Genomic DNA, 27,654 nt, shown 5'->3' with positions numbered 1-27,654 from the left:
CTCCACAAATTTCCAAAGAAGCTCTGAAAAATCCCTCACAATTCTCCAGCTCTCCACAAGATCCCACAAAATTCAAGAAAGATCCCACGAATTTGCAGAAATCGTCTCAAAAGCCCAACAAATTCCAGAAACATCCCAGAAAATCTAAATAAATTTCCACAAAATATAAGAAAATAATTCAAAATTCTTCATGTCTCCTCAAAATCCTTCAAAATTCCACAAAAATCCCACAAAATCTCCTCAATATTTTACAAAATTACAAAAATCCTACAAAATTACAGAAAAATTTCACACAGTTCTGTAAATGTTCTGAAAACACTACCAAATTCCAGAAACATCCCACCAAATCGCCACAAATTTCCACAAAATTTAAGAAAAATCCCACAAAATTCATCAAGTCTCCAAAAAATCCCACAAAATTCTAGAAAAAACTCCAACAAAATTGCAGAAAGCTTCTCAAAACCCCACCAAATTCCAGAAACATCCCACCAAATCTCCACAGAATTCCACAAAATCTAAGAAAAATCCCTCACAATTCTTCAAGTCTCCTCAAAATCCCACAAAATACCAGAGAATTCCACAACAGTACAAAAAAAACACACAAAATTCCAGAAACATCCCACCAAATCGCCACAAATTTACAAAAAGTTTCAGAAAAATCCAACAAAATTCTTCAAGTCTCCACAAAATCCCTTAAGACTCCAGAAAAAAATCTCAAAAAATCCCCTAAATCTTCCCAAAACCCAACCAAATTCCAGAAACATCCCACCAAATCTCCACAAAATTCCAAAGAAGCTCTGAAAAATCCCTCACAATTCTTCAGCTCTCCACAAGATCCCACAAAATTGCAGAAAACTTCTCAAAAGCCCAACAAATTCCAGAAACATCCCAGAATATCTAAACAAATTTCCACAAAATCTAAGAAAATCCCTCAAAATACTTCATGTCTCCTCAAAATCCCTCAAAATTCAAAAAAACTCCCACAAAATCTCCCCAATATCCGACAAAATTCAAGAAAAAACCCACAAAATTGCAGAAAAATCCCACACAATTCATCAAATGTTCTGAAAACCCCAGCAAATTCCAGAAACATCCCACCAAATCTCCACTAATTTCCACAAAATCTGAGAAAATACCTCAAAATTCTTCATGTCTTCTCAAATTCCCTCAAAATTCCATAACACTACCACAAAATCTCTTCAATATCCTAAAAAATTCAAGAAAAATCCCACCAAATTGCAGAAAAATCCCACACAATTGATTAAATGTTCTGAAAACCCCAGCAAATTCCAGAAACATACCACTAAATCCCCACAAATTTCTACAAAATCAAAGAAAATAACTAAAAATTTTTCATGTCTCCTCAAAATCCCTCAAAATTCCACAAAACTTCCACAAAATCTCCTCAATATTTTACAAAATAGCTGAAATCCCACAAAATTGCAGAAAAATCCCAAATAGTTCCGTAAATATTCTGAAAACACTACCAAATTCCAGAAACATCCCACAAAACCTCCACAAATTTCCACAAAATCTAAGAAAAATCACTTATAATTCTTCAAGTCTCCTCAAAATCACAAAAAAATTCCAAAAAAAAATCCTACAAAATTGCAGAAAACTTCTCAAAACCCTACCATATCCCAGAAACACCTCACAAAATTTTCTCAATATCCTACAAAATTCAAGAAAAAACCAAGAAAATTGCAGAGAAATCCCACACAATTCCATAAATGTTCTGAAAGCACAAACAAATTCCAGAAACATCCAACAAAATCTCCACAAATTTCCACAAAATCTAAGAAAAATCCCACAAAATCCTTCATGTCTCCTCAAAATCCATCAAAATTCCACAAAACTCCCACAAAATCTCCCCTATATCCGACAAAATTCAAGAAAAATCCCACAAAATTGCAGAAAAATCCCACACAATTCCATAAATGTTCTGAACACACAAACAAATTCCAGAAACATCCCACAAAATCACCACAGATTTCCAAAAAATCTAAGAAAAAATCCCTCAAAATTTTTGAAGTCTCCACAAAATCCCACAAAATTCAAGAAAAATCCCACTAAATTACAGAAATGTTCTCAAAACCCCACCAAATTCCAGTAACATCCCACAAAATCCCCACTCATTTCCACAAAATCTAAGAAAATAACTCAAAATTCCTCATGTCTTCTCAAATTCCCTCAAAATTCCACAGAACTCCCACAGAATCTCCCCAATATCCTACAAAATGCAGGAAAAATCCCACCAAATTCCAGAAAAATCCCACACAATTGATTAAATGTTCTGAAAACCCCAGCAAATTCCAGAAACATCCCACAAAAACTCCACAAAATTCTAAAGAATCTAAGAAAAATCCGTCACAATTCTTCAAGTCTCGACAAGATCCCACAAAATTCAAGAAAACTCCCACAAAATTGCAGAAATCTTCTCAAAACCCCAACAATTTCCAGAAACATCCCAGAAAATCTAAACAAATTTCCACAAAATCTTAGAAAATACCTCAAAATTCTTCAAGTCTCCACAAAATCCCACCAAATTCAAGGAAAATCCTACAAAATCTCTTCAATATCCTACAAAATCCAAGAAAAATCCCACTAAATTGTAGAAAAATCCCACACAATTCATTAAATGTTCTCAAAACTTTACCAAATTCCAGAAACATCCCACCAAATCGGAAAAAAATTCCACAAAATCTAAGAAAAATTCCCTCACAATTTGACAAGTTTCCTCAAAATCCCACAAAATACCAGGAAATTCCACAACAGTACAAAAAAATCCCACAAAATTCCAGAAACATCCACCAAATCGCCACAAATTTCCACAAAATCTGAGAAAATACCTCAAAATTCCCCATGTTTCCTCAAAATCCCTCAAAATTCTACAAAACTCCCACCAACTCTTCCCAATATCCTACAAAATTCAAGAAAAATCCCACTAAATTGCAGAAAAAATCCCACACAATTAATTAAATGTTCTGAAAACCCTACCAAATTCCAGAAACATCCCACCAAATTGCCACAAAATTCCACAATATATAAGAAAAATCCAACAAAATTCTTCAAGTCTTCTCAAAATCCCACAAAATACCAGAAATTTCCACAACACTACAAAAATATCCCACAAAATTCCAGAAACATCCCACAAAATCCCCACGAATTTCCACAAAATCTAAGAAAAATCCCACAAAATTCTTCAAGTCTCCATAAAATCCCACAAAATTGCAGAAATCTTCTCAAAACCCTACCAAATTCCAGGAACATCCCAGAAAATCTAAACAAATTTCTAAAAAATCTAAAAAATACCTCAAAATTCTTCATGTCCCCTCAAAATCCCTCAAAATTCCACAAAACTCCCAAAAAATCTCCTCAATATCCTACAAAATCCAAGAAAAATCCTACCAAATTGCAGAAAAATCCCACACAATTCCCTAAATGGTCTGAAAAACCCCACCAAATTCCAGAAACATCCCAGCAAATCTCCACAAAATACCACAAAATCTAAGAAAAATCCCTCACAATTCTTCAAGTCTTCTCAAAATCCTTCTAGATTCCTAAAAATCCAACAAAATTATTTAAACTTTTGCAAGATCCCATAAAACTCAAAAAACATCCCACAAAATTGAAAAAACAAAAACAAAAATCTCTAAATCTTCCCAAAACCCTACCAAATTCCAGTAACATCTTACAAAATCTCTTGAATATCCCACAAGAATTAATAAAAATCCCACAAAATTCAAGAAAAATCCCACAAAATTGCAGAAATCTTCTCAAAACCCCAGCAAATTCCAGGAACATCCCACCAAATCCCCACAAATTTTCACAAAATTTAAGAAAATACCACAAAATTCTTCATGTCTCCACAAAATCCCAGAAAGTTGCAGAAAAATCACACACAACTCCCTAAATGTTCTGAAAACCCTAGCAAATTCCAGAATCATCCTACCAAATCTCCACAAAATTCCACAAAATCAAGAAAAATCCCTCAAAATTCCTCCTGTCTCCTCAAAATAGTTTACAATTTCATAAAAATAACACAAAATTATGTAAACTTTTGCAAAATCCCACCAAATTGGGATAAATTACTACAAAATTGCAAAAATTTAAAAAAAAAAATCCGTAAATATTCCCAAACCCTACCAAATTGCAGAAACATTCCACCAAATCTCTAGAATATCCCACAAAAATCAAGAAAAATCCCACAAAATAAGAAAAAATGACCCTTCTTACACACTAAGTTCACCAAGTCATTCCCTGCATTTCTCCTTTTCACTGTCTTTCATCCACTCAGAGGTCCAGCTTATCATGTTCTGGTGCTTATCATCAACTGATTGTGCTCTTGATTTCTACCACTGCAAGACATGTAGAATCATCTAAACTGAACACAGAAACAAACTCCCTCTGTCAGCCCATCTTCACGTTCCAGATCACTTTCAAGATGTCCATGGGGCTATTGGAATGCTGAGCTCTCCACTGCTGGCTGCAGGCTCTGGAGATTCTTTCTCCACATTCAGCCAGGCTTGTATTCCCCAACAATTCCTGGTAGCCCATCATGTTTTCTTTGGCTAGAAGAGGAACAATGAAAACCTCACCAATGGCACAACTCCCCTGTCCACAAGGAAAAGAAAGAACAAGTTGTCAAGTTCTTCAGATATTTGTCCTGCTTTGCTGCAAGAGTTGTGCTGCATTCACAGTGTGGGAAGCCAAGAGAAGCTGCAGCTGGGGGCACATCTTGTGACAGGAGCTGTGCCTTGTTCTCCAGGACAGGTTGTTGGAAAGGACAGGACTGGGGAGGAGATTCTGGGAAAATTGAAACAACTTTTTTAAGAAATGAAAATAAAATCCAAAGAAACAACCCATATGTTTTTTTCTATTTTTCTCTATTGATTTTTATGTTTCACTTTTCCATCTTGCACTGTTTCTCCATCCCATTCATTCCAAATGGATCTCACCTCTAAGATCTGAGACTTGGCAAGTTTTAGACACTGTAAAATACCATGAGCTACACCCAGTTTGACTCCCCCTGTTTTACTTGGAAAGCAATGCTGGAGACACAAGTGCAGTGCTTGGCTCAGGTACAAATTCTGCATTCAGGGAATGTGCTCAGACAGTGTCTGACCCTCAGCAGGGACAAGGCACAGCAGCAGCCAAGGGCATTGCTGTGCCCCTGTGCAGGAGTCAAGACTCTGGCTCTTGGCTCACCAGGGCAAAGTTCCCGTGTTTGGCCAGGCTCAGGGGCTGCCCGGGGAGCGCGGGGCTCGGGGCGGGGCCGAGCGGGCAACGGACAAACGGACACGGGGACAAACGGTCCCGGTGCTTCAGTTGCAGCGGCAGCGGCGGCAGCAGCAGCGGCGGCAGCAGCAGCAGCGGCAGCAGCGAAAGCAGCAAAAGCAGAGAATTTATCAATTCCTGTCTCTCCTCTCCCTCTCCCACTGTCCCGCACCCCATCCCGGTCTCCCTTTTCCTGTGTCTCATTCCCTTCCAGTTTCCCTCTCCCTGTGCCCACCCGGGCCATGCCCCCGGTCCGCCCCCGGCCCCGGGCGGGGCTGCCGCGGCCCCGGCTCCGGCCCCGGCCCCGGCCCCGTCCCCGTCCCCGGCCCCGGCCCCGAGCATCCCTCCGCGGTCTCGCCTCCGCCCAGCTCTGGCTGTGCTGGCGCTGGCGCTGCTGGGCGGGCATCATTGCCTGGGGCTGGGGCGGCATCGCTGCCCTTTGGCTCCGCCTGGCCCGGCCCCGGCCCCGGCCCCGGCTCCGGCTCCTCCCGGGGCCCGCGGAGGACACAGGCGGCGCGGCCGCTGCCGCCGCCTCCGCTGCGGCTTCCCCGGCCCGAGCTCCGCCGCTCAGCAGTGCGGCCGCCGGCCCCGAGCCGCCGCTGTCGCGTTCCAAAGAGCGAACGCCTGCGGATGCCCGGCCCGGGGAGGTCAGGGAGCGCTCGGGGGCCGTTCCTGGCCCCGGGCCGAGCACTGACGGCCGCGTCTCTTCCCCAGGGAAGGCGCAGGAGGCCCTGCAGCAGCGCTACCGAGTGGGTTCACTGCTGGGACGCGGCGGCTTTGGCAGAGTTTTCGCAGCCACTCGGCTCTCGGACGGACTCCCGGTGAGCGGTGGAGCCAGCGGCGGGCGGAGGAGGAGGAGCGGGCGGAGGGGGCGGAGGAGGAGAAGGGGGCGGAGGAGTAGGATGGGGCTGGACACGGCAGGCGCTGAGCTGAATCCGCTGTTCCCTTTGGCTTACAGGTGGCCATCAAAAAGGTGCCACGGAACCGCGTCCGGCACTGGGGCGAGCTGGTGAGTGAGCGGGGCCAGCGGCAGAAGCCGGGGCGTGCCGGGCGGGGATGAGCCGGGACCCGGCAGGGTGGGAGCTGCCAGGACACCTGGAGGGAGAGCGGGCATGGGGCCAGCGGAGGGCACAGAGCATCCCGAGCTGGCTGAGGGCTTCCCGAGCCCTGGCACGGCCTCAGCCCCACTGACAGCACCGTGCTCCTCCTGCAGCCCGACGGCACCAGCGCACCACTGGAGATAGTGCTGCTGGACAAGGTGTCCACAGGCTTCCCCGGTGTGGTGCAGCTGCTGGAGTGGCTTGAGCTCCCCAGCTACATTGTTATGGTGCTGGAGCGCCCAGAGCGGTGTCAGGACCTGCGGCACTTTATTCGGACACGGAGGTTCCTGTCCGAGGAAGAGGCGCGGGAGCTGTTCCGGCAGGTCCTGGCAGCCGTGCGGCACTGCACCAGCTGCGGGGTCCTGCACCGAGATATAAAACCAGAGAATATCCTGGTAGACCTGGACACCGGCGAGGCAAAACTGATAGACTTCGGCTGTGGCACCTACCTTCAGGAGACAGCCTACACTCAATTTGCAGGTGAGCCCACACAGGGGTAGGCTCCTGGTCCCGACATCTCCTGGCCCAACCTGGTTGTGGCAGCAGGGATTCTCCCAGGCCTGGGACTGGGGCTGGGGCAGCCAGCCTGACAAAACCCCCATGGTTGAGGTAGCAGAGAGGGGGAGCCAGAACCTGTGCACCAGCTGTTTTCGTGTGCAGGTGAGAATGGGCTTGGACTCCTCTGCTCACCTGGTTTGCCTTGGTTCATAATGTTTTTTGGGCAATGCCAGCAGGGAGGATGTGGGTATGGTTTTTCCCCAGCACTGAGTGGGTATTTCCCTTTGTGTGTCATGGTCGGGCCTTGCCAGGGTTTCTGCTGCCCTCTTCCAGCACCAGTGACTTCGTTTCCAGCCCTGGGTTTGTACCCAAGTCCCAGGTGCTGGCGAGAGGGCAGCAGGTCACCCCATGGGCCACTGGGGAAGCCCCCACATGCCCAGGGATGCTGGGGTCAGGCTCTGGGAGCAGCAGCATCCCCCTGATGAGCTCCATCCATATTCCATAGGAACACCATCATACAGCCCCCCAGAATGGAACGACTTTGGGTGGTACCATGGCGAGGCAGCAACCGTCTGGACCCTGGGCATCCTGCTGCACGAGATGGTCTGCGGGGAGCACCCTTTCAGGAGGGGCAGGAACATCAGATGGGGCCAGCTCCCGCTGCCACAACGGCTCTCCCAAGGTGAATCCTCATCTCTGGGCACAGGGGGAACACCAGTGTTGGGAGACAGCAGCGGGCTCGTGAGCATCCCGCTCTGGCAGCTGCTGAGGAGGTGGCACATGTCCTGCTCTGCTGCTCTCCTCCAAAACAAAAAATTGATGGGAAAGTTTAGGCCCAGCTCTGAGCACATCCAGCATAGCCTGGGCACGGGAATAGGGCAAAGCAGACAGGAGCCTTCTCCAACTGACCAGTGGTTTGTGGTTTCTCTCCCCAGACTGCCAAGCTCTGATCAGGTGGTGTTTATCCCTGCACTTCTTGGACAGGCCTTCACTAGAAGACCTGTTCTATGATCCCTGGATGCAGGATATTCATCAGCCCTAGAAGAAGGGAGAGAGCCACAGGCACAGTGATGCAGGGACCTGGTAAGTTACAGCTCCACACATGCCCTGGCAATCAGCAGCAAAGAAACCCAGACTTTTTTGTCCTGCCTGTGTCACTGCACTGGGCTCATCAAATGGGAACACACAGCCCTTGTGCTGGAGCTGAGCTGCTCTGCCCAGCACTGGTGGGCACCATCTGAGCTGGTTTTGCTTGTCCTGGTTCACTGACAGCCGGGCCCTGGGCAGAACCCTGACAGCCTGGTGTCCCCCCAGGGAAGAAGGAGCCCCTGGAGAAACTGGACCAGGTGGGGCTGCTGCTGCTGCTGGAGACATGGAGGAAAACAGCAAGGATGACAACCTCTTCCTCCACCTGGCCAGCGGCAGCTGGCGATGATGGACTTTGATTCTGGCACCTTCTTCAAAGCCAGGCCCCACAGTGAATTTTCAGGTAAGTCCAGACCCAGGGGGATGCTCCCAGATTTGTGCCTTGGCCGGGAACCAAAGGTTTCCCCTTTGCTGGGGCAGATGCAACTGATTCCTCAGTGGCTGCCCAGCTGGTTTTTGGCAGGGCTGGGGACGTGGGCTGGGGTGGTTACGAAATGGGAGTGGGATCCTGGCCCTGCCAACAGCCCCCACCACCCACCGTGCCCCGGGCTGGGGCTGGGGCAGCCAGCCCGACACAAACAAACCCCCATGGCAGGAGCACAGGTGGGACTCCAGAACCTGAGCACGGCTGCTTTGCTGTGCAGGCAAGGAAGGGCTTGGGCTGCTCCACTCCCCTGCTTTGCTTTGGGATCACCGTGATTTTGGGGGACAGTGCAGGGGGAAAGGGAGCAAGCATGGGCTTCCCTCACCCATGGGTGGGTTTTTCCCCAGAATGTAGGGGTTGGGCCTTGCTCAACCTCCTGACAGAGATAAGATTTTTTACCATTTTTCTTGTTTCCCCTTTTTGTCTGTAACCTATTTTCATTAATTTGTTGTTTGTTTTTCTAAAGGAAGCGTTCTAGGTGGGGTCCAGTCTGGATCGGGAAGTGCTTGGGACCAGCTGTGGCGTGGATGGGCCGTGCCCTTGGAGAAGACTGAGGACATCGTTTGGGACCAGCTTTTCTTCTGGCAGCGGATGGTGTGAGGTGGGTCCTCATCTCCTTGGCATGGGTGGGACAAGAGCTTTTGGGAGATGGCAGCGGGCACAGGAGCATCCCGCTCTGGGCAGCTGCTGAGGGGTTGGATCTGCCGTGGCTGGCTGCAGGCTGGGCACATGTCCTGCCCTCCTGCTCTGCTCCCAAAGGCAGCAGTGATGGGCAGCTTTGGGCCCAGCTCTGAGCACGGCCAGCATGGCCTGGGCACCGCGGCTGGCTGGGACAAGGGGACAGGAGCCTTCAGCTGACGGGCGGTTTCTGCTTTCTCTCCTTGCAGCCGGGCTCTGCGGATGCTGAGGCTGCTCTGGGCTCTGCCAGGGCTCTGCTGGGCTCAGCACCGCGCCGGGATCAGCCAAAGAAGAAACGGTGTGACCTGCAGCAGAGACTGGAGCATTTTGGCAATGCAGCTCAAGTCTGCAGAGTGTCCACCTCCAAGGGAAAACATGACACCTCCCAAAAATTAAACTTGTTCCATAACTTCCATAAATTCCCTAAATCTTTTCAAAACCCTACCTAATTCCAGAAACATCTCACCAAATCTCCACAAAATCCAATAAAAATCCCACAAAATTCTTCAAGTCTCCACAAAATCCAAGAAAAATCCCACAAAATTGCAGAAATCTTCTCAAAACTCCACCAAATTTTAGAAACATCCCACAAAATCCGTAGAAATTTCAATAAAATTCCAGAAAAATCCTACATAATTCTTCATGTCTCCTTAAAATCCCTCAAAATTCCACAAAAATCGCACAAAATTATTTAAACTTATGCAAAATCCTACAAAACTCAAAAAAATGGCACGAAATTGAAAAAACAAAAACAAAAATCCCTAAATCTTCCCAAAACCCTACCAAATCTCCGAAACATCTCACAAAATCTCTTGAATATCCTAGAAAAATCAAGAAAAATCCCCAAAAATTCCAGAAACATCCTACAAAATTGCAGAGATCTTCTCAAAATGCCACCAAATTCCAGTGTCATCCCAAAAAATCCCCGCAAATTTACAAAAAATCTAACAAAATACCTCAAAATTCTTCATGTCTCCTCAAAACCCTCAAAATTCTACAAAACTCCCACAAAATCTCCTCAATATCCTACAAAATTCAAGAAAAACCCCACCAAATTGCAGAAAAATCCCACACAATTCCCTAAATGTTCTGAAAACCCCACCAAATTCCAGAAACATCCCACCAAATCGCACAAATTTCCAAAAATCTAAGAAATATCCCACAAAATTTTTCAAGTCTCCAGAAAATCCTTCAAGATTCTAGAGAAATCCCACAAAATTATTTAAACTTTTGCAAAATCCCACAAAATTGCAAAAAAATCCCACGAAATTGCAAAAAACTAAAAAAAATCCCTAAATCTTCCCAAAACTCTACCAAATTCCAGAAACATCTCACAACATCTCTTGAATATCCTAGAAAAATCAAGAAAAATACCACAAAATTCCACAAAATTTTACAAAATTGCAGAAATCTTCTCAAAAAGCCACCAAATTCCAGAAACATCCCACAACATCTCCACAAAATACCACAAAATCTAAGAAAATACCTAAAAATTCTTCATGTCTCCTCAAAATGCCAAAAAATTCCACAAAACTCCCACAAAATCTCCTCAATATCCTACAAAATTCAAGAAAAATCCCACAAATTTGCGGTAAAATCTGACACAACTCCCTAAATGTTCTGAAAACCCGACCAAATTCCAGAAACATCCCACCAAATCGCCACAAATTTCCACAAAATCTAAGAAAAATCCCATCAAATTTTCCAAGTCTCCTCAAAATCCCTCAAGATTCCAGAAAAAAATCCCACAAAAATATTTAAACTTTTGCAAAATCCCACAAAATTGCAAAAAAATCCCATGAAATTGAGAGAAACTAAAAAAAAGGCCTAAATCTTCCCAAAACCCTCCCAAATTCCAGAAACATCTCACAAAATCTCCTGAATATCCCACAAAAATCAAGAAAAATGCCACAAAATTCCCAAAAAATCCCACATAAGTGCAAAAAATTAAAAAAAATCCCACAAAATCTTCCCAAAATCCTACCAAATTCCAGAAATATCCCAGAACATGCTCACAAAATTCCAAAAAAATCTAAGAAAAATACCTCATAATTCATCAAGTCTCCACAAAATCCCACAAAGTTCCAGAAAAATCCCACAAAATTTCCCTGAATCTTCTCAAAAGCCCACCAAATTCCAGAAACATCCCACAAAATCCCCACAAATTTCCACCAAATCGAAGAAAATACCCCCTAATTCTTCATGTTTCCTAAAAATCCCTCAAAATTCCAGAAAACTCCCACAAAATCTTCTCAATATCCTACAAAATTCAAGACAAATCCCACAAAATTGCACAAATCTTCTCAAAACCCTACCAAATTCCAGAAACATCTCACCAAATCTCCTCAATATCCCACAAAAATCAAGAAAAATCTCATAAAATCCCACAAAATTGCAGAAATTTTCTCAAAAGCCCACCAAATTCCAGAAACATCCCACCAAATCCCCACAAATTTCCACAAAATCTAAGAAAATACCTCAAAATTCTTCATGTCTCCTCTAAATCCCTCAAAATTCCACAAAAATCCCACAAAATCTCCTCAATATCCTACAAAATTCCAGAAAATTCCCACAAAGTTTCAGAAAAATCCCACAGAATTTCCTGAATGTTGAGAAAACCCTATCAAATTTCCACAACATCCCACCAAATCTCCACAGATTTCCACAAAATCTAAGAAAAATCCAACAAAATTCTTCAAGTCCCCACAGAATCCCACATAATTTTAGAAAGATCCCACAAAATTCCAGAAAAATACCACAAAATTGCAGAAATCTCCTCAAAACCCTACCAAATTCCAGAAATATCTTGTGGGAAATGGAATTCTGAGGTTATTAGTTGTTAAATTAGGAGTTGGTTGTTGTTAATATTTGATTGATCAATTGTTGGAGTTTTTAGTGCCTTTACCCCTGGTTGTTTTCTCCGTGCTTCACCCGTGGTTATTTCTCCCTCACATTGTATCCCCTTCCCTTGGGTAGTGACGCCACCGCTCCCCAAAATGGCGCCTGAGGCTGCACGCAAATGGGGCTGGACTGAGTGCTGCCGGGAAACAAAAACCCCAAACAACAACGAGCCAAAAGGAAAATAAAGGACCAAGAGAACATATCCTGATGTAGTAAGAAGGAGGACCATCTTTCTACACCACCTGAAGTGGTCACCATGACCGAAAGAACTAGAAAGGACTGACCCCCTGGACTACGAGCCGGTGAAAGCAATTTTCCTAGGGACTCCCGTGAGAACGGAAGGCCCAGCTCTGTCCCAGTGACAAAACTGCACGGATCCTCCTCTTCTGCGGTGTTCTGGGAGCAGTGGAGGTGTGCGTGACCCCTTGGGCCCCCACCCCAGAGCTGTCCTGTTTAATAAAGGCCTTTCTAAAATGAGCCGGTCTCCTGGCCCATTTTTCCCCCATTCATAACAGGGGGAAAATCCCCGGGGGATGGAGTGACCATGGCCCCATTCCCTGTGTCCCTGCACTGCCGGGGGAGGAGACACAGCTGGGAGGAGGTAGGGGTGGGGGGAGCTGGTTTTAAGGATCTTCCTTTACTTCTCATGATCCTGCTCTGAGTTTTTGGAGTTTTCTGCCAGAAATCTCTCTGCTCCCCCACTCATCCACAGGGATTTGGGGCAGTTTTCCCTTTTTGGAGGAAATACGAGCGATGCACTGATGCTCCTAATTAGAGGTGGAAGAAGTGAGGCTCCAGATCTTCCCGCTGAGCTGGAGCCACCGAACACCCAGGGCTGGGAAAGGCGAGCCGGGAGCTGCGGAGAACTTTCTTTGTGTTGGGAGCTCAATGGCGGCTCGGGCCGGGCCCGTTCCAGGGCTGTTCCTCATCTCCGCCCTTCCCCTCACACAGCCCGGGGGGCCCTGAGGGCGCGGGGCGGGGCTGTGCCGTGTGCAGAGCCCGCCGCTGGCTGCGATTGGCTGCTGCTGCCGTCACTCGTGGTTTTGGCGCGCTCTGATTGGGCAGAGCGGGGACAAGCCCGGCCCCGCTGGCGCCCCCAGGGCGGCCGTGGGGCAGGAGAGCCGCCATTGCCGGAGCGTCTGTGCGGGCCCGGGAGCGGCGGCAGCGGCCGGAGCCCGGTGAGGCGGCGGCGGAGCTCGGAGGCGGCCCCGGCCATCGCAGGTGGGAGCCGCGCTCGGTTCTGCGGGGGCTCGGGGCTCGCTGCGGGCCCGGGAGGGGGCGGCAGGGGGCTGTGGCGGGTGGCTTGTGCCGTGGCCGGCCCGTGTTGGCCCTGGCGTGAGGGCGCTGCGGGAGCGGCTGCCCGCGGTCTCCTTCCCGCTGGGGCCTCGGCAGGAGCCGGTGCCGGAGCAGCGCTGGCTCGTCCCGGTTCGTGTCGGTAGCCCGGAGGTGGCTGCGCTGTGCCCGGGGCTGGGCGGGAAAATTCCCGGCGCCAGAGGTTTGTGTGGCCAAAGGAGCCAGAGGAGTGGTGTGAAAGTGACTTTATTGCTGCCCAAAGGGAGAGGCCATGGGGCATTTGCCATTCGCTCTCTCCAGTTGCTGGAGGACGCGGCCTCGTTTTTGTCCTGATTTTCCCGGCCGTGTGTCCCTGTCCCTTTCCCCACTGGCGGAGGTGCTTGGAAGGTTCAGACTTCCCGATCTGCCTCCTGCATGTCCCGGTACCCCCCGCTTTTGTATAACATCCGATATTGATGGCTCTGTTAAGTCTTTGTTCTTCTGGAAGTTCAGGAATTTAGCGGGACTTTGTCAGAGCAGCAATCCTTGTCAATTAGTAACATTTTCTGAAACTGATGCTTTCTCCCATTGCTTCCTTATGTACAAATCCATATCTGCAAGCAGATTCACTCACTGACTCTGTTTTTTCTTCCTGGGTGTTCTTTGGTTTTGGGATTGCTCTCAGTGCCCTCATTCGCTGTCCTTTTGTAGCCGTTTGTGGCTCCGGAGGCCTGGCTGCCCCCTGCATCCCCTTGCTCAGCTGCTGAATGAGCTGCACTCAGCAAGGTGTCCTGCATGGTGAAAAGATGAGAGTTGCTGTAGAACATAAGAGGAGAAAGTGCATTCGTTTAACCCATGGTCTGCCAGGGAAACATGGAGATGTGTTCTATTCCCATCTGTTCCATGTTTGGACCAGTACACGGGCTGCTTTCTTATTTCCTTGTTATCTGTTTCACCTCTTTTCCTTTGTGATCTATTTGCCAACAGCAGTTTGAGTCATTTAACTTTTCACAAGCTGTCTCTTTTTTTTGCTTAAAGATAATCTGACTCCATCCCATGGTGAAATGTTGTGTTCCTCATCTGAGTGGATTGGTTGGGAAGAAAGTCAGGAACTGGAGCTGTCTGGTTGGGTATTATTTTGAGGACATCCTGTAATCTAAATATGCCATGGAAATGATAAATGGGTTCTCTGGCTCCTGATATGAATTTGTCAGGGTTCCCAGGGGCTGGTCCATGGTGTTGCAGGATTTGTTCTGGTGGCCGTTCATCTTTTCCCCATTTTTGGGTGCTCCCTCCAGCCAGGGCTCCATCAATTTTTGGCTTTTCTCTAATTAAATCAGCTCATACTTGGATTCCCAACTGATTTCCCTTGGGGTAACAAAAACCCCAGTGCTCTAATTCACCCTATATAACACAGAAAGTGAGAGCACAAGTTAAGGTGGGGACTGGGATGATTCCCGCCCATTTTTTATAGTGAAGTTTTCACAACAATCTCCATTTGCTGTTTTCCTTTGCAGCTTAACCAATTTCTGTGTCAGTCAGATATCCTCACTATGGGCTCTGCCTTCAGCTGTGCAAATTCCCCCTGTGCCCCCAGGCAGAGCTTGGGGTGAGGGGCAGAGGAATTCAGCCCAATTCCTCCCCCAGGCAGGAAGACCCTGGTACATTGTCCAGGCTTTGCCCCAGAGGTGTTAATTTGCATTTCTAAAGCTCCTCTCCTGGCTGCCTGGAATGAATCTTGTCTTCCAGGGCAGCCATGGGATGACTCACATGAAGGGCTCCCTCCCCCATCTGCTTTTTTTCTTTTTTTTTTTTTTTTTAACAATTTTCTATTAACTCTTTCCATTTTAAAGGGCTACCTTTCAAACCCTTCTAGTTTTCAAAATGCAGCTTAAAGGTGAACATGGAAAAACCCATCCCATAATTTTGCTATCACTAAGAGTCACGCACAAACATAAAAACAAAAATTAGAAAGCAATCAAGTATTTTCTTTTACTTCTCCTCTGACTAAAAACTGATTCTCACACCCCTGGCCCAAACAGAACTTACAATATAAAAGTAGAATTATTATGAAAAATTCTTCTAATGGTGTAATCCTTTCACTGAAACTGTGAAAAGCAAAAACTCTCCAACAATGTCTTTAGAGAAATAAAGCATTACTTGATTCTGAACAGAATCATTTCAACCACACATAGTCTGCATGTGCAGAGAAAATAATTCCATGACATGTGAGTTTTACCAGATGTTTCCTAAACTTTATACAGTCTGAACCCATAGAAATCCATGGGTTTAATATTCATTGTTTCCAAGTTGTGGAGTTCTTAGTGTTTGGTTTCCTGTTGCACCCGGATTTCTGTGCCTCTGATGTGAATTAGGTCTGCACTCCTGCATTTCCTGCTCAGCCTTTTCCAGACCAGGTGTCTCCAGCTGTGCCAGGGCAGTGTCTGGGGTAGGTGTTGGTTGATGTTTGCTGCTGGGCCTTGATGTTTTGTTGATGGTCCTTGTCTTTGTGGGAATCTTTTGGGCTATTCCCAGTCTGTTGAGATGTTAAGCTCATCTCTGCTGAGTGGTGGAACATCCCTTAAAAAAACCTTTAAAATTCCTTTCCCCAAGCTAAATGCAAAGCAAGCCTGACTGGAGAAATCAAATAAAAAATAATTTTACACTTGGTCTATTTTCCAATACTCTAATCCCAGCCAGCCCAGAGTGTAATTGAGAGCCAGAGTGGAATTCTCACGGTGCCTTCCCCAGCAGCTGTGGCGAGGGCAGGCACAGAAAGCCCTGAAGCTCCAGCAGTGCCAGCCAGGATTGTCCCGCAGGGGCTGGAGATGCCAAAGGAGGGTGCCCAGGCCGAGGATTTGAGCAGAGGATCTGTGGGCAGGCCCAGGGGCTTCCCCCGCTGGGGAGCCCTGGCTGCTGCTGCCTTGCCTTCAGTGCAGGCTCAGGGGCGACCTCCCATCCTCCTGCTGCAGCCGGGAAATCCAAATCTCCGGGGCTTCAGAGCCCTTGAGCCGAGGCTGAGGGGTCCCCCCGTGTTCAGCTGTGCTGGGGCTGTTTCTGTGCTCAGGGACACTTGGAATGGGCCGTGCCACTTGGCCACCAGAGCTGCTTCTTTCCTCTGCTTCGGCAGGACCCGATGTCCTGGTTGGGTGTGTCGTAGTAGAGATGGACAATGACACCTGTTTCTTCTTCCATCACAGCCAAAGCTTTATTGCACACAGCTTATATTTACATGGTTATCAGAAGGCACCGTGCTTAATTCCAGTTGGTTGGGAACTCAGTTCACTGGTTGGTAATGGTGAGTGTACACATCAATCCAAACTTTTCTCTCTAACAATGTTTACATACTTTTTCTACTGATTCCCATGGGACAGATCCCTTGTTACTACAGGTGCACTTGTTTTTCTCCCCAAGAATAGTTTGTTATGTTAACGAACTTTTCATTCTCAAGATGTTTTTGCCTGGGAACTTATCAGGCCAGCTGCTAGCTACACTAAGCCCAAGTAACAAATCCTAAACCATGATTTTCCAAGTCCTTTCTTTTGTAAGGTTTTATCTTTATGTGACAGGGTGTTGTGAACAGCAAAGTCCGAAGGTGGGTGTGTCTCAAATCTCTCCCAGCCCGGGTCTGGATCTCTCTCAGTTCAGTGCAGTCATGGGTTTCTTCCCAGCCCCCTCTCCAGGCTGTTCAAACAGGAGGCTGGGTTAAACCCTTCCCCTGTCCTCAGTTCTAAATCCTCCTGTGCCACTGAACAAGTTTCATACTGCAGTCACCGAGCTCTGCTCATCCATTTAGAGGCTCTGTTGGGGTACGTGGGAGAAGGTGAGGAGGGGTCCCCAGGGGTCGTGTCCCCCCTCGGGAGCACCTGTGACTCCCCCATGTCCCCCCCATGCCGGGCTCACCCCCTTTTGTCTCTGCCAGAGCTCCTGACCCAGCTCCTGCTGTGCCCTGGGAGGGGCTTTGGGGAGCCCCCCTGGGACCCCCTTGGATCCCCATTCCTGGGCCCTGGGACCCCGCCGCATCTCCTTCCCCAGCTCCGGGACCCCCTGCACCCCCTTCTCCTGCACCAACAGCGCCCTGCACCCCCTTTCCCGGGGATCCTCCCCTGCCAGCCCCTGGATCCCCCGGTTCCGTCAGCCCGGGGACCCCCGGAGCCCCATTCCCGGCCATCCCGGGGCACCGCACCCCCAGGCCTCCCTTTCCAGGGAAAGCCGAGCTGGGCACGGGGCTCTCCAGCCGCTCTGGGATTTCTGATCACCCAAAGGAGAGGGAGAGAGCAGCAGAGAGAGAGAAGGAGATTGGGAATCGGGGCTCGGGCTCCCAGCGCCCGCTCCTGCTCCGCCGGGGCTGGGGAGCCGCAGCCGCAGGAAAAATGGGATCCGCGGATCCCGGGGCTTCCCCCGCTTTGGGCCGAAGCCGGCGGGTTCCAGGCAGAGTTTGAGCGCAGGGCCCGGGAGTTCAGCCCAGTTTGTCCCGGTGGTCCCGCAGTGCGCGGCCGAGGAGGGTCCCGGGGGATCCCGGGAGGGGATCCCGGGGAATTCCCTGGAATTGCCCCGTCCCCTCCCCCCGCGCTCCCTCGGGCACTTTCGCTTCCGCCTTGGCCGCCCTGCGCCGCCGGGATCTGCCCGGCGACCGGTGACGTCACTACAGCCTCGGGCTGCCACTGGCGGGCAGCAAAGAGCGGCGCCAATGGCGGGGCCGGAGGCGGCTCTGGGGGCGGGGCCGGGGCTGTGGGCGGGGCCGCAGCGGAGCAGCGCGATGGCTCCAGCGCTGGGGCCGGGGGCGCTCCCGGGGGGCGGCGAGAGGTGAGGGGGACCCCCGGCACCGGGACTCTTTGATCGCCCATTCCGGAGCGCCGAGGGGCCCCTAAACCCCCATTCCTGGGCGCCGCCATCCCACCGAACCCCCATTCCCGGCCGTGGGTCCCACCCTGCACCCCCTTATCCGGCACCAGGAACGCCTGCACCCCTTTCCCGGCCATCCCGCCTCTCGCAGCCCCCAGAGCCCCCTTCTCCTTGACCCATTTTCCCCCCGGACCCCTATTCCTGCCTCTCCCAGCACCCAGCCCCTCCTTTCCTCAGCACTGAGGACACCCGGGACCCCTATTCCCAGCCATCCCGGCTTTCCCTGCCCTGTCCTGGCAATGGGGACAGCGGGGACCCTTGGAGCTCCCTTTCCTGGGTACAGGAACGCCCTGAACTCCAGCCATGCCACATCTAGCCAGCCCCAGCCTCCCCTCTTGTCAGTCCTGGCATCCCCAAATGCCCTTCCCGGCTCTCCACGTTCCCCCTTCCTTCAGCCGTGACCCCCCCGATCCCAAATCTCCAAATGTCCCCCCAGTTCTCCTCTCCCTGCGTTCCCTGCATGCGGCTCTGTCGGAGCCTGGCCCGGGCTTCCCGCAGTCCATGTCCATGGGGTCCCTGGCTGGGATCCCCTTCCAGCGCCGCCGCAGCGAGCGGGGCCGGGCGGAGCCGCAGCCGCCGGGGATGGCGGCCGGAACCGAGCCGGGATCTTGGGATAGCCAGGGCTGGGATATTGGGATAGCCAGGGCTGGGATATTGGGATAGCCAGGGCTGGGATCTTGGGATAGCCAGGGCTGGGATCTTGGGATAGCCAGGGCTGGGATCTTGGGATAGCCAGGGCTGGGATATTGGGACAGCCAGAGCTGGGATATTGGGATAGCCAGAACTGGGATATTGGGATAGCCAGGGCTGGGATATTGGGATAGCCAGAGCTGGGATATTGGGATAGCCAGGGCTGGGATATTGGGATAGCCAGGGCTGGGATATTGGGATAGCCAGGGCTGGGATATTGGGATAGCCAGGGCTGGGATATTGGGATAGCCAGGGCTGGGATATTGGGATAGCCAGAGCCGGCACAAGGAGCGGCACCGGCACGGGGCCAGCGAGGAGCTGCAGATGCTGCAGCAGCGGCACAGCCAGAGCGGGGCTGAGCGGGGGGAGCCGGGGCTGGGGGATCTGTGGGGCTGCGATGGCAACTGTGGCACCGCCATGGGGATCCCTGAGATCCAGGCTGAGGGATTAACAAATTCCCTGGCTCACAGCTGCAGGGAATGTCTCTGGAAATATGTCAGATATGTGCGGGAGGTGCTGGAGTGTAAAGGTGGGGAGGGCAGAATTCCCAGGGAATGTGGGAATGGGAATGTGGGATTTGGGAGGACAAAATTTGGGAACGTTTGAATTCCCATGGAAATTCCATGGATGGATCTCAGACATCATCCCATTCCCACAGGACCTCCATGGATGGATCCAGCTGCTGTCCCATTCTGTAGATGGATCTCACTGCTATGCCATTCCCATGGAATTCCATGGGCAGATCTTCCTATCCCACTGCCATGGGAGCTCCAATCCGGTTCCCCCCAAACCCATCCTGGGGGACCCCCCATGACCCACCCATCCACCCCAAACTCTTCCTGGGTCCCCCCTCATCCCCCCACAACGGGAATTCCTGGGAGTCCCCCTGTGTCCCCTCCCCCAGGACTTTGGGGGTCTCACCCGATCTGTCCGTGCACCCCCAGATTTCTTCCACAGCCCCCCTGTGATGGTGGAGGGTGGGGGCCGAGTGCTGGTGCCCCCCTGCCTGCAGCAGATCCAGCGGTGAGGGCAGTTTGGGGGGTCCCTCAGCATTTGGGGTCCCTGGGATTTGGGGTGACCCCCCGGGCCCCCCAGGATCTCCCTGAACACGCTGACGCTGCCCGTGCACAGTGAGAAGGTTCAAACCCAGCACGGGGTCCCCAGCACTGCCACCCGCATTGCCCAGGTACCCCCAAACCTGCCGAGAACCCCCAAACCCCCCGGGGCACCCCAACCTCCCCTGATCCCAAACCCAGCCCTGGATGTTCCAAAAACTCCCCAAAATGGCAAAACCCCATACAGACATTGAGAAGGTTCATACCTGGCATGGGGTCCCCATCTCCATCACCAGCAGGTTCCCCAAAACAGCCTTGGGACCCCCAATTCCACCCCCGGGATCACCCAAATTCCCTCATCAGGATTCCTGTAAACCCCCTTGGGAACCCCAAAAAAACCACCGTGGCCTCAAAAACACCCAGAACTTCCGAAAAACCCCAGGAACCCCTCACAAAGGTTTATACCCAGCACGGGATCCCCATGGACACCATCGGCATCACCGAGGTACCCCCAACCCCTCCCGGGACCCCCAACCCCTCCCGGGGCTCCACTACCGGAACCAACGGGAGTGGTGTTGCCCTTTTAAGAGGAGTTACAGTGGGACCCGACAATACCGGGGGCTCTTAAAGCGGCCATGGTAGAGAGAACCCCCAAAATCCACCCTGGGGGACAAAACATCTCCTACAGGGGCTTGGGGTGGGGGCACCCATAAAAATGTCACTTAAAGCCGTCATGATCCCCCCTCAAAAGGGGTTTGTGGGGCTGTGACTGCACAAACACCCTAAAATGGGGGGGGGGGGAAAACACCCCTGTAGTGGTGGGATCCCCCGCAAAGAACCTGAAAAACTAAAAAAACTCTTCAGAGGGGCCTGAAGACCCTGAAAGGCCCTGGAAGAGGGACAAGATCCCCTCCTCTGCTGGGGCCTCCCCGAGCCTGGAACTCTCCCGTTCCTGCACTCGGGGGAGCCCCGAACGACGGCGGCTCCTGGGCTGAGCCCCCCTCAGCCGGGGCTGCGGGGGGAACTGGGGGGGCTGGGACGGGGCTTGGGGGTCCTGGGGTGAACTGGGGGACCCTCAGTGCTCCCACCTCCCCCTGTTCCCCTGTCCCGCCCCGTTCCCATTGTTCCCCCAAACCTCCGCTGCCCCCAGCTCGGTTTGGGGGGGACCCAGCCCTTTCCCATCGTGTCCCGGCCCGGCCCCGCTCACCCGAGGGCTCCGAACCACGCCCAGGGACAGAGGAGGAGGAAGAGGAGGAGCAGGAGGAGGAAGAGCTGGAGCAGGCAGAGGAGGCTCCACGTGCGCTCCTCGCTCTCTGGATCTGCAGCTCCTTCGGGACCATCGCCCCCCATCCCGCAGGTGCCCGGGGAGGGGGAGCTCGCCCCAAATACCCCGGGGCTCCCTGGGTGTGGGGTTTTTGGGGGGGATGTTTGGGGATGGCAGGGCTCCAGAGCCGAGCCGCAGATGCCCCTCGGGGGGACCCCGGGGGTCCCCGGGAGGTGTTTTTGGGGGGTCCCGGTGGCGGCAGAGCCCCGGCAAAGGGGCCGGGGGGATGCGGGTCCGGCACGGCCGGGAAAGGGGTTCGGGGCTCCCGGTGCCGGCAGTGGCTGCTCCCAGCATTGCCCGGTTGTTCCACCCGTGTGGCTCCAGTTTCCTCTGTGCCCCACGGTAAGCCAAATCACTCCCAGTCATTCCCTATTAGAGTACAGTTTGTCTCCATTTTATCCCATTTTTTCCCCATTTTTATCCAATTTTTCCCCATTTTTATCCTATTTTTTCCCAGGTTTGCTGTATTTTCTCATTTTTATCCCATTTTCATATAATTTTTCCACATTTTTATCCTATTTTTTATTTTTTCCCCACAATTTTACTCATTTTTTTTCCTTCATTTTCCCCTTTTTAATCTCATTTTTCCTCAATTTTTTCTTAATTTTTCTGATTTTTTTTCCTATTTTTTCCTGCATTTTTAGTCAATATTTTCTCCATGTTGTCCTAATTTTTCCCAATTTTTTTTCCCATTTTTAATCTATTTTTTCCCCATTTCCCCATTTTACCCTCTTTTTGTTCTATTTTTCCCCGGTTTGTTCCCCATGTTCTCTCCTGTTTTCCCCATTTTCTTCCATTTTTCTCCCACTTTCACTTCATTTTTACCATTTTTATTCCCATTTTCCCTTCATTTTTCTCCCAGTTTCCCTCATTTTTTCCCCCCATTTTTATCCTGGTTTTATCTCATTTTTCCATCATTTTATCCCCATCTTCCATTCCTTTCTCCCATTTTTCTCAATTTTTCCTCCATTTTCATCCCATTTGTCCTTATTTTTATCCCATTTTTTCTCTATTTTTTCCCATTTTGGCTCCAATTTCCCCCATTTTTACTCCATTTCCATCCTATTTTTCCCTATTTCCCCCTAATCTTCTCCATTTAATTATTCCAAAAAATTAATATTTTGGGGGGGAAAAATAGAAATTTTGGTGGGAAAAAAGGGTGCTTTGGGGGCAAAACTCCATGAATTTGAATCACAGCTTTCCCATTATTTTTCCATGATTTTTCCATGATTTCTAGCCGGAAGGAGGAGTGGGATTCAGCCGAACATTGTGGAAGCTGGAATAGGACTAGGCCATCTACCTTCCCAAAAATCTTGACCAGTTCATCCGCAATTCCACCTTTCCCCACTCCCTGTATCCCAGGCCTGGAAATTCTTCTACAACCTCCCAGGTAGGCAATTCCCAAAATTCCACGGAAAAATGGGATGGGGGAATTTCATCCTGGTTTTTTCCTGATTTTTTTCTCTTTTTCTTTTTTTTTTTCTTAATTTTCCTGATTTTTCCCTCATTTTTTCCCTGATTTTTTCCCTGTTTTTCCCCCATTTTTTCCTGATTTTTTTTTCCTGATTTTTCCCTCTTCTTTTCCCAAAATTTTTTGTCTTTTCCCCAACTTTTTCTCAAATTTTTCCATAATTTTTCTGGTTTTTCCCATTTTTTCCTGATTTTTTCCCATTTTTTTTCCTGATTTTCCCCCAGTTTTTTTCAGGTTTTTTTCTGATTTTTTTTCCCTGATTTCTTCCAGGTTTTATTCCCTTTTTCTTATTTTTTTCTTCATTTTTCACATTTTTTTTCACATATTTTTCAAATTTTTTTTCCTGATTTTTCCCTCTGATTTGTCCAAATACTTCCCTTTTTTTCTATTTTTTCCTGATTTTTTTCCTGTTTGTTTCCTTGATATTTCCTAGTTTTTTCCCAATTTTTTTCCCAATTTTCCAAAGTTTTTTCCCCACTTTCTTTTCCTCATTTTTTTTTCTTTTTTTCCTTGATTTTTCCCATTTTTTTCCTAGTCTTCTTCCTCTTTCTTTTCCTGATTTTTCCCTGTTTTTTCCCAATTTTTTTCCTAAATTTTTTTCTTGCTTTTCCCCCACTTTTTCCTGATTTTTCCCTCTTCTTTTCGCAATTTCTTCCTGGTTATTCCCCATTTTTTTTTCACAATTTGTCCCTGATTTTTCCCTGTATTTCCTAATTTTTTTACTGATTTTTCCTGATTTTTCCAGGTTTCTTCCCTCTCTTTTCTCGATTTTACCCAATTTTTTCTCAATATTTTTCCAGATTTTCCCCATTATTTCCTGATTTTTATTGATTTTTTTTATGATTTTTTAATGATTTTTTTCATGATTTTTTTATTTTTCTGATTTTTTTTTTTTTTAATTTTTTCCCATTATTTTCTTAAACTTTTCCTTGATTTTTGTGCTTTTTCCTGTTTTAATCCCATTTTTTTTCCTGATTTTTCCCTTTTCCTTTCCCTAATCTTTCTGGTTTTCCCCAATTCTTTCCTGATTTTTTTCATTATTTTTTTCTGACTTTTCCAGATTTTTTTATCATTTTCCTGTTTGTTTCCCTGATTTTCTTTTTTTTCCACATTTTTTCTCTGATTTTTTCCAAATTATTTTCCTTATTTTTTTGCAATTTTTTCTCAAATATTTCTGTTTTTTCCTTCATTTTTCCAATATTTTTCCAATATTTTTTCCTGATTTTTCCCAGGGTCTTTTTGGCTTTTTTTTCCTGATATTTTCCCTGATTTCTCACAATTTTTTTCATGTATTTCCCATTTTTTCCTGATTCTTCTCTCTTCCTATCCCAAATTTTTTCTAGCTTTTTCCCAATTTCTTCTCAAATTTCCCTAGTTTTTACCTGATTTTTCCTGGTTTTTTTCCTATTACTTTTCAGATTTTATTCCTCTTTCTTTTCTGGATTTTCCCGAATTTTTCCAAGTTCTTTCCCAGTTTTTTTCCTGATTTGCCCAATATTCTTTCCAATTTTTCCTGGTTTTTCCTGATTTTTCCCCATTTTTTCTGATTTTCCCCAATTTTTTTCAAATTTTCCCATTTTTCCCAAATTTTTCCCAATTTTTTCCTGATTTTTCCCACATTTTTTTGGATTTCACCCTGATATTTTTGTAGTTTTTCCCTGAATTTTCCCTTCCATTTTCCTTGAATTTATCCTGGGGTTTTTTTCCATTTTTCCCCAATTTTCCAGTTTCCTTCACACTCCCAGTCTCATCCCAGTCACAATCTAATCCCAGTAACTCCCAGTCTGATCCTAGTCGCTTACAGTCTAATCCCAGTCACTCCCACTATGAGGCCAGTGGCCCCAGTTGCTCCCTGTCAGTTCCAGTATGACCCCAGTAGCCTCCAGTGTGATCCCTGGGACTCCCTGTCTCTCCCAGTATATCCCAGTCAGCCCCAGCACGCTCCCAGTCATTCCCAGCTCCTCCCAGTTCCTCTCAGCATGATTCCAGTTGCTCACAGCCACTCCCAGTCAATCCCAGTATGATTCCAGTCACCCTCAGTGGGATCCCAGTCTCAGCCAGCATGGACCCAGCTGCTCCCAGTATGATCCCAGTATGATGTCAGTACACAGCCAGTGCAATCTCAGCCACTGCCAGGATGATCCCAGTATAAACCAGTCCCTGCCAGTGCTGCCACTCCTGGGATCCCCCAGCCCTCTCTGTGTTTCCCCCTCCCGCATCTCCCCAGAGCAGCCCCAAGGGCTGGCAGTCCCCAGCCAGGGTCCCCAGCCAGCCCCAGGTTGGATCTGCAGCCCCCAATATTCCCAGTTTCCCTCTCCTTTTCCCCGGGCCGGGTTCCCCCCGTCCCCAGCGGGTGGGAGCAGCGGAGAGCCCCGCGCTGCCCATCCCGACCTGTCCCGGCTCCATCCCCGCTCCTGCCGTGGGCTGTGAGGGGTTTGGGAACGGGGCACCGAGGGTGTCACTGCTCCTGGGGGAGGAGGAGGAGGAGGGATGGAAGAGGAGGAATGAAGAAGGGGAGACAGAAGGGACAGGAGTAGGAGAAGGAGGTGGGGTTAGGGAGGAAGCGGAGGAGGAAGGATGGAAGGGAAGGAGAGGGAGGAAGAGGAGGGACAAATGAGGATCAGGGAAGGGAGAAGGAACCACGAGGTCAAGCACTCCCTGAATTCACAGCCCCTCATCCGTGGGATCATCATCCCCCATCCCACACGTGCCTGGGGAGGGGGAGCTCAGCCCGGATATCCTCGTGCATCCCTGGGTTGGGTTTTTTTGGGGGGGATGCTTGGAGAATGAAGAACTCCAAACCTGAGCAGCAAATGCCCTTTGGGGGGACCGTGGGGAGTCCCAGCATCCCTTATTGAGGAGATGGAAAAGGGGAGAACTTTTCAGATTCCTGGCACTCCCAGCAGCCTGAGGAGGCCAGAGATCAAGTAGCCAGGGGACCCCCTGTACAAGTGTGACCGTGAGCAGCTGGAACAGGGTGGAACCCCTGAACAGCAAAGGGGAGAGACCAGAGATGGGGAACTCCTGGGAGGCATTTTCATGGCTGAATCTTGGTGTTTGGGAGGTTTTTATGGATGGCTGGTGACTTCTAGAGATGGACTTGGGCAGAACAAACCCCCTAACCCAATGTGCTTGTGAACTGTATTTTTCCCCAAACCAGGATTTCTCATTCCCAAATCTTGGCCAGATGGAGAAGGAGGCTGTGAGGAAGAGGAAGATGCCCCAGGACACCCAGGCAGGTGAGGAGGAAGTCAGTGCCCCTTTCCCCCTCTCTCCTGCTCCATCTCCCAGCCCAGCCTGGCCCCCGGCTGCAGGACAACCCCGCTGCCGACGCCGTCCTGCCGGGGACGCACTGGGGGGATCTCCTTCCCCTTCCCTCTGGCACGGAGGCAAATCCCATCCTCTCCTTGTCCTTCCTCCCCCAGACAAGGAGCTGAGGATGGAGACCAGGGAGGACAAATCCCCACAGCAGAACCTTATGGAAGAGGCCATTTTGAGCGGCTCCATGGTGCAGGAACCCAATGGGGAGGAAAATACCCGGAGCTCCCTCAGGAGGAGGGGCTCCAAACCCATCCCAGGGTGCTCTGAGGAGGAAAGACCCACCCTGTGCCGGGAAGGCGGCCGGAGATCCAGCCGGGGCTCTGAGCTGGTGGTCCATGAGCAGCTTCAGGATGGGGAGAAGCCCTACAAGTGCTTGGAGTGTGGGAAGAGCTTCAGCCAGACCAACAGCCTGATCTGCCACCAGATGATCCACACTGGGGAATGGCCCTACGAGTGTGGGGAATGTGGGAAGGGCTTCAGCTGCAAATCCAACCTCATCATCCACCAGCGCATCCACACTGGGGAGAGGCCCTACGAGTGTTCTGAGTGTGGGAAGAGGTTTCAGAGGAGCTCCACTCTCCTCAGGCACCAGCAGATTCACACGGATGAGAGGCCCTTCCACTGCCCTGACTGTGGGGAGGGCTTCAAGCAAAACTCCCACCTCATCACCCACCGGCGCATCCACACTGGGGAGAGGCCCTACGAATGTGGGGAATGTGGAAAGAGCTTCACTCAGAGCTCCAGCCTGATCCTCCACCAGAGGATCCACACCGGGGAACGTCCCTACAAGTGTGGGGAATGTGGGATGACCTTCAGCCAGAGGTGCCAATTTACCATCCACCAGATGATCCACACTGGGGAGAGGCCCTACGAGTGTCCCGAGTGTGGGAAGAGGTTTCAGAGGAGCTCCACTCTCCTCAGGCACCAGCGGATTCACACGGATGAGAGGCCCTTCCGCTGCCCTGACTGCGGGGAGGGCTTCAAGTGAAACTCCACCCTCATCACCCACCGGCGCATCCACACTGGGGAGAGGCCTTACGAGTGTGGGGAATGTGGGAAGAGCTTCATCCAGAAATCTCACTTGACCCAACACCAACAAAAGCACCACTAAGGTGCCCTGTGAGTGCCCCAAGTGCAGGAAGAGCTTCGTGTGCTGCCCCAGCTCCATCCTCCATCAGAGGACCCACGTTCCCAGTGATCTGCATTGGGAACACACTGGGCTGGTGGTCATTCTGCTTTGGTTCTATCTTTTGATTCATCTTCATCCCTTTAAAACAGACAAAATTGGAATAAAAGTCTAGAAATTCATGAAAGGTATCTAAAACTTCAAATTTACTAATGCTTCAAGGGAATCTGGGAGATACTTGGGAGTATTTGGGGGTTGTGGGGTTTTTTGGTGGAATTGTCTCCATTTCTTGTCACTCAAAGAGACGAGAGAGTTCAATCTGTCACCTCAAAACCACTCAGTGCCATTGATAAGTACTCAATCCCACCAAAATTACTGCATTCCACAGCCCCTCAGGGTGTGATGCCTCAAGTTTTAGCTTTCATATCTTTCATATTCTGCACTGCCTAGGTTTGTAGTTTTGAAC

At 49.5% G+C, this 27,654-nt stretch overlaps 1 long non-coding RNA gene and 1 pseudogene across 1 annotated transcript; one reads left to right on the top strand and one right to left on the bottom strand.

Annotated features, from left to right (window-relative positions):
• Nucleotides 1–27,654, top strand: part of LOC131586325 (uncharacterized) — a 1,027,770-nt pseudogene that overhangs the window by 133,265 nt on the left and 866,851 nt on the right.
• LOC131586425 (uncharacterized) lies at nucleotides 17,047–21,188 on the bottom strand. Its single transcript, XR_009279133.1, has 3 exons — nucleotides 21,154–21,188; nucleotides 20,213–20,325; nucleotides 17,047–17,097 (listed from the first exon to the last, which is right to left on the bottom strand). It is a non-coding gene; the product is annotated as an uncharacterized LOC131586425 (long non-coding RNA).

Source organism: Poecile atricapillus, chromosome 19, assembly GCF_030490865.1.
Source record: "Poecile atricapillus isolate bPoeAtr1 chromosome 19, bPoeAtr1.hap1, whole genome shotgun sequence".
Classification (NCBI taxonomy): Eukaryota; Metazoa; Chordata; class Aves; order Passeriformes; family Paridae; genus Poecile; species Poecile atricapillus.
This window is presented reverse-complemented; position numbering and strand designations above follow the sequence as displayed.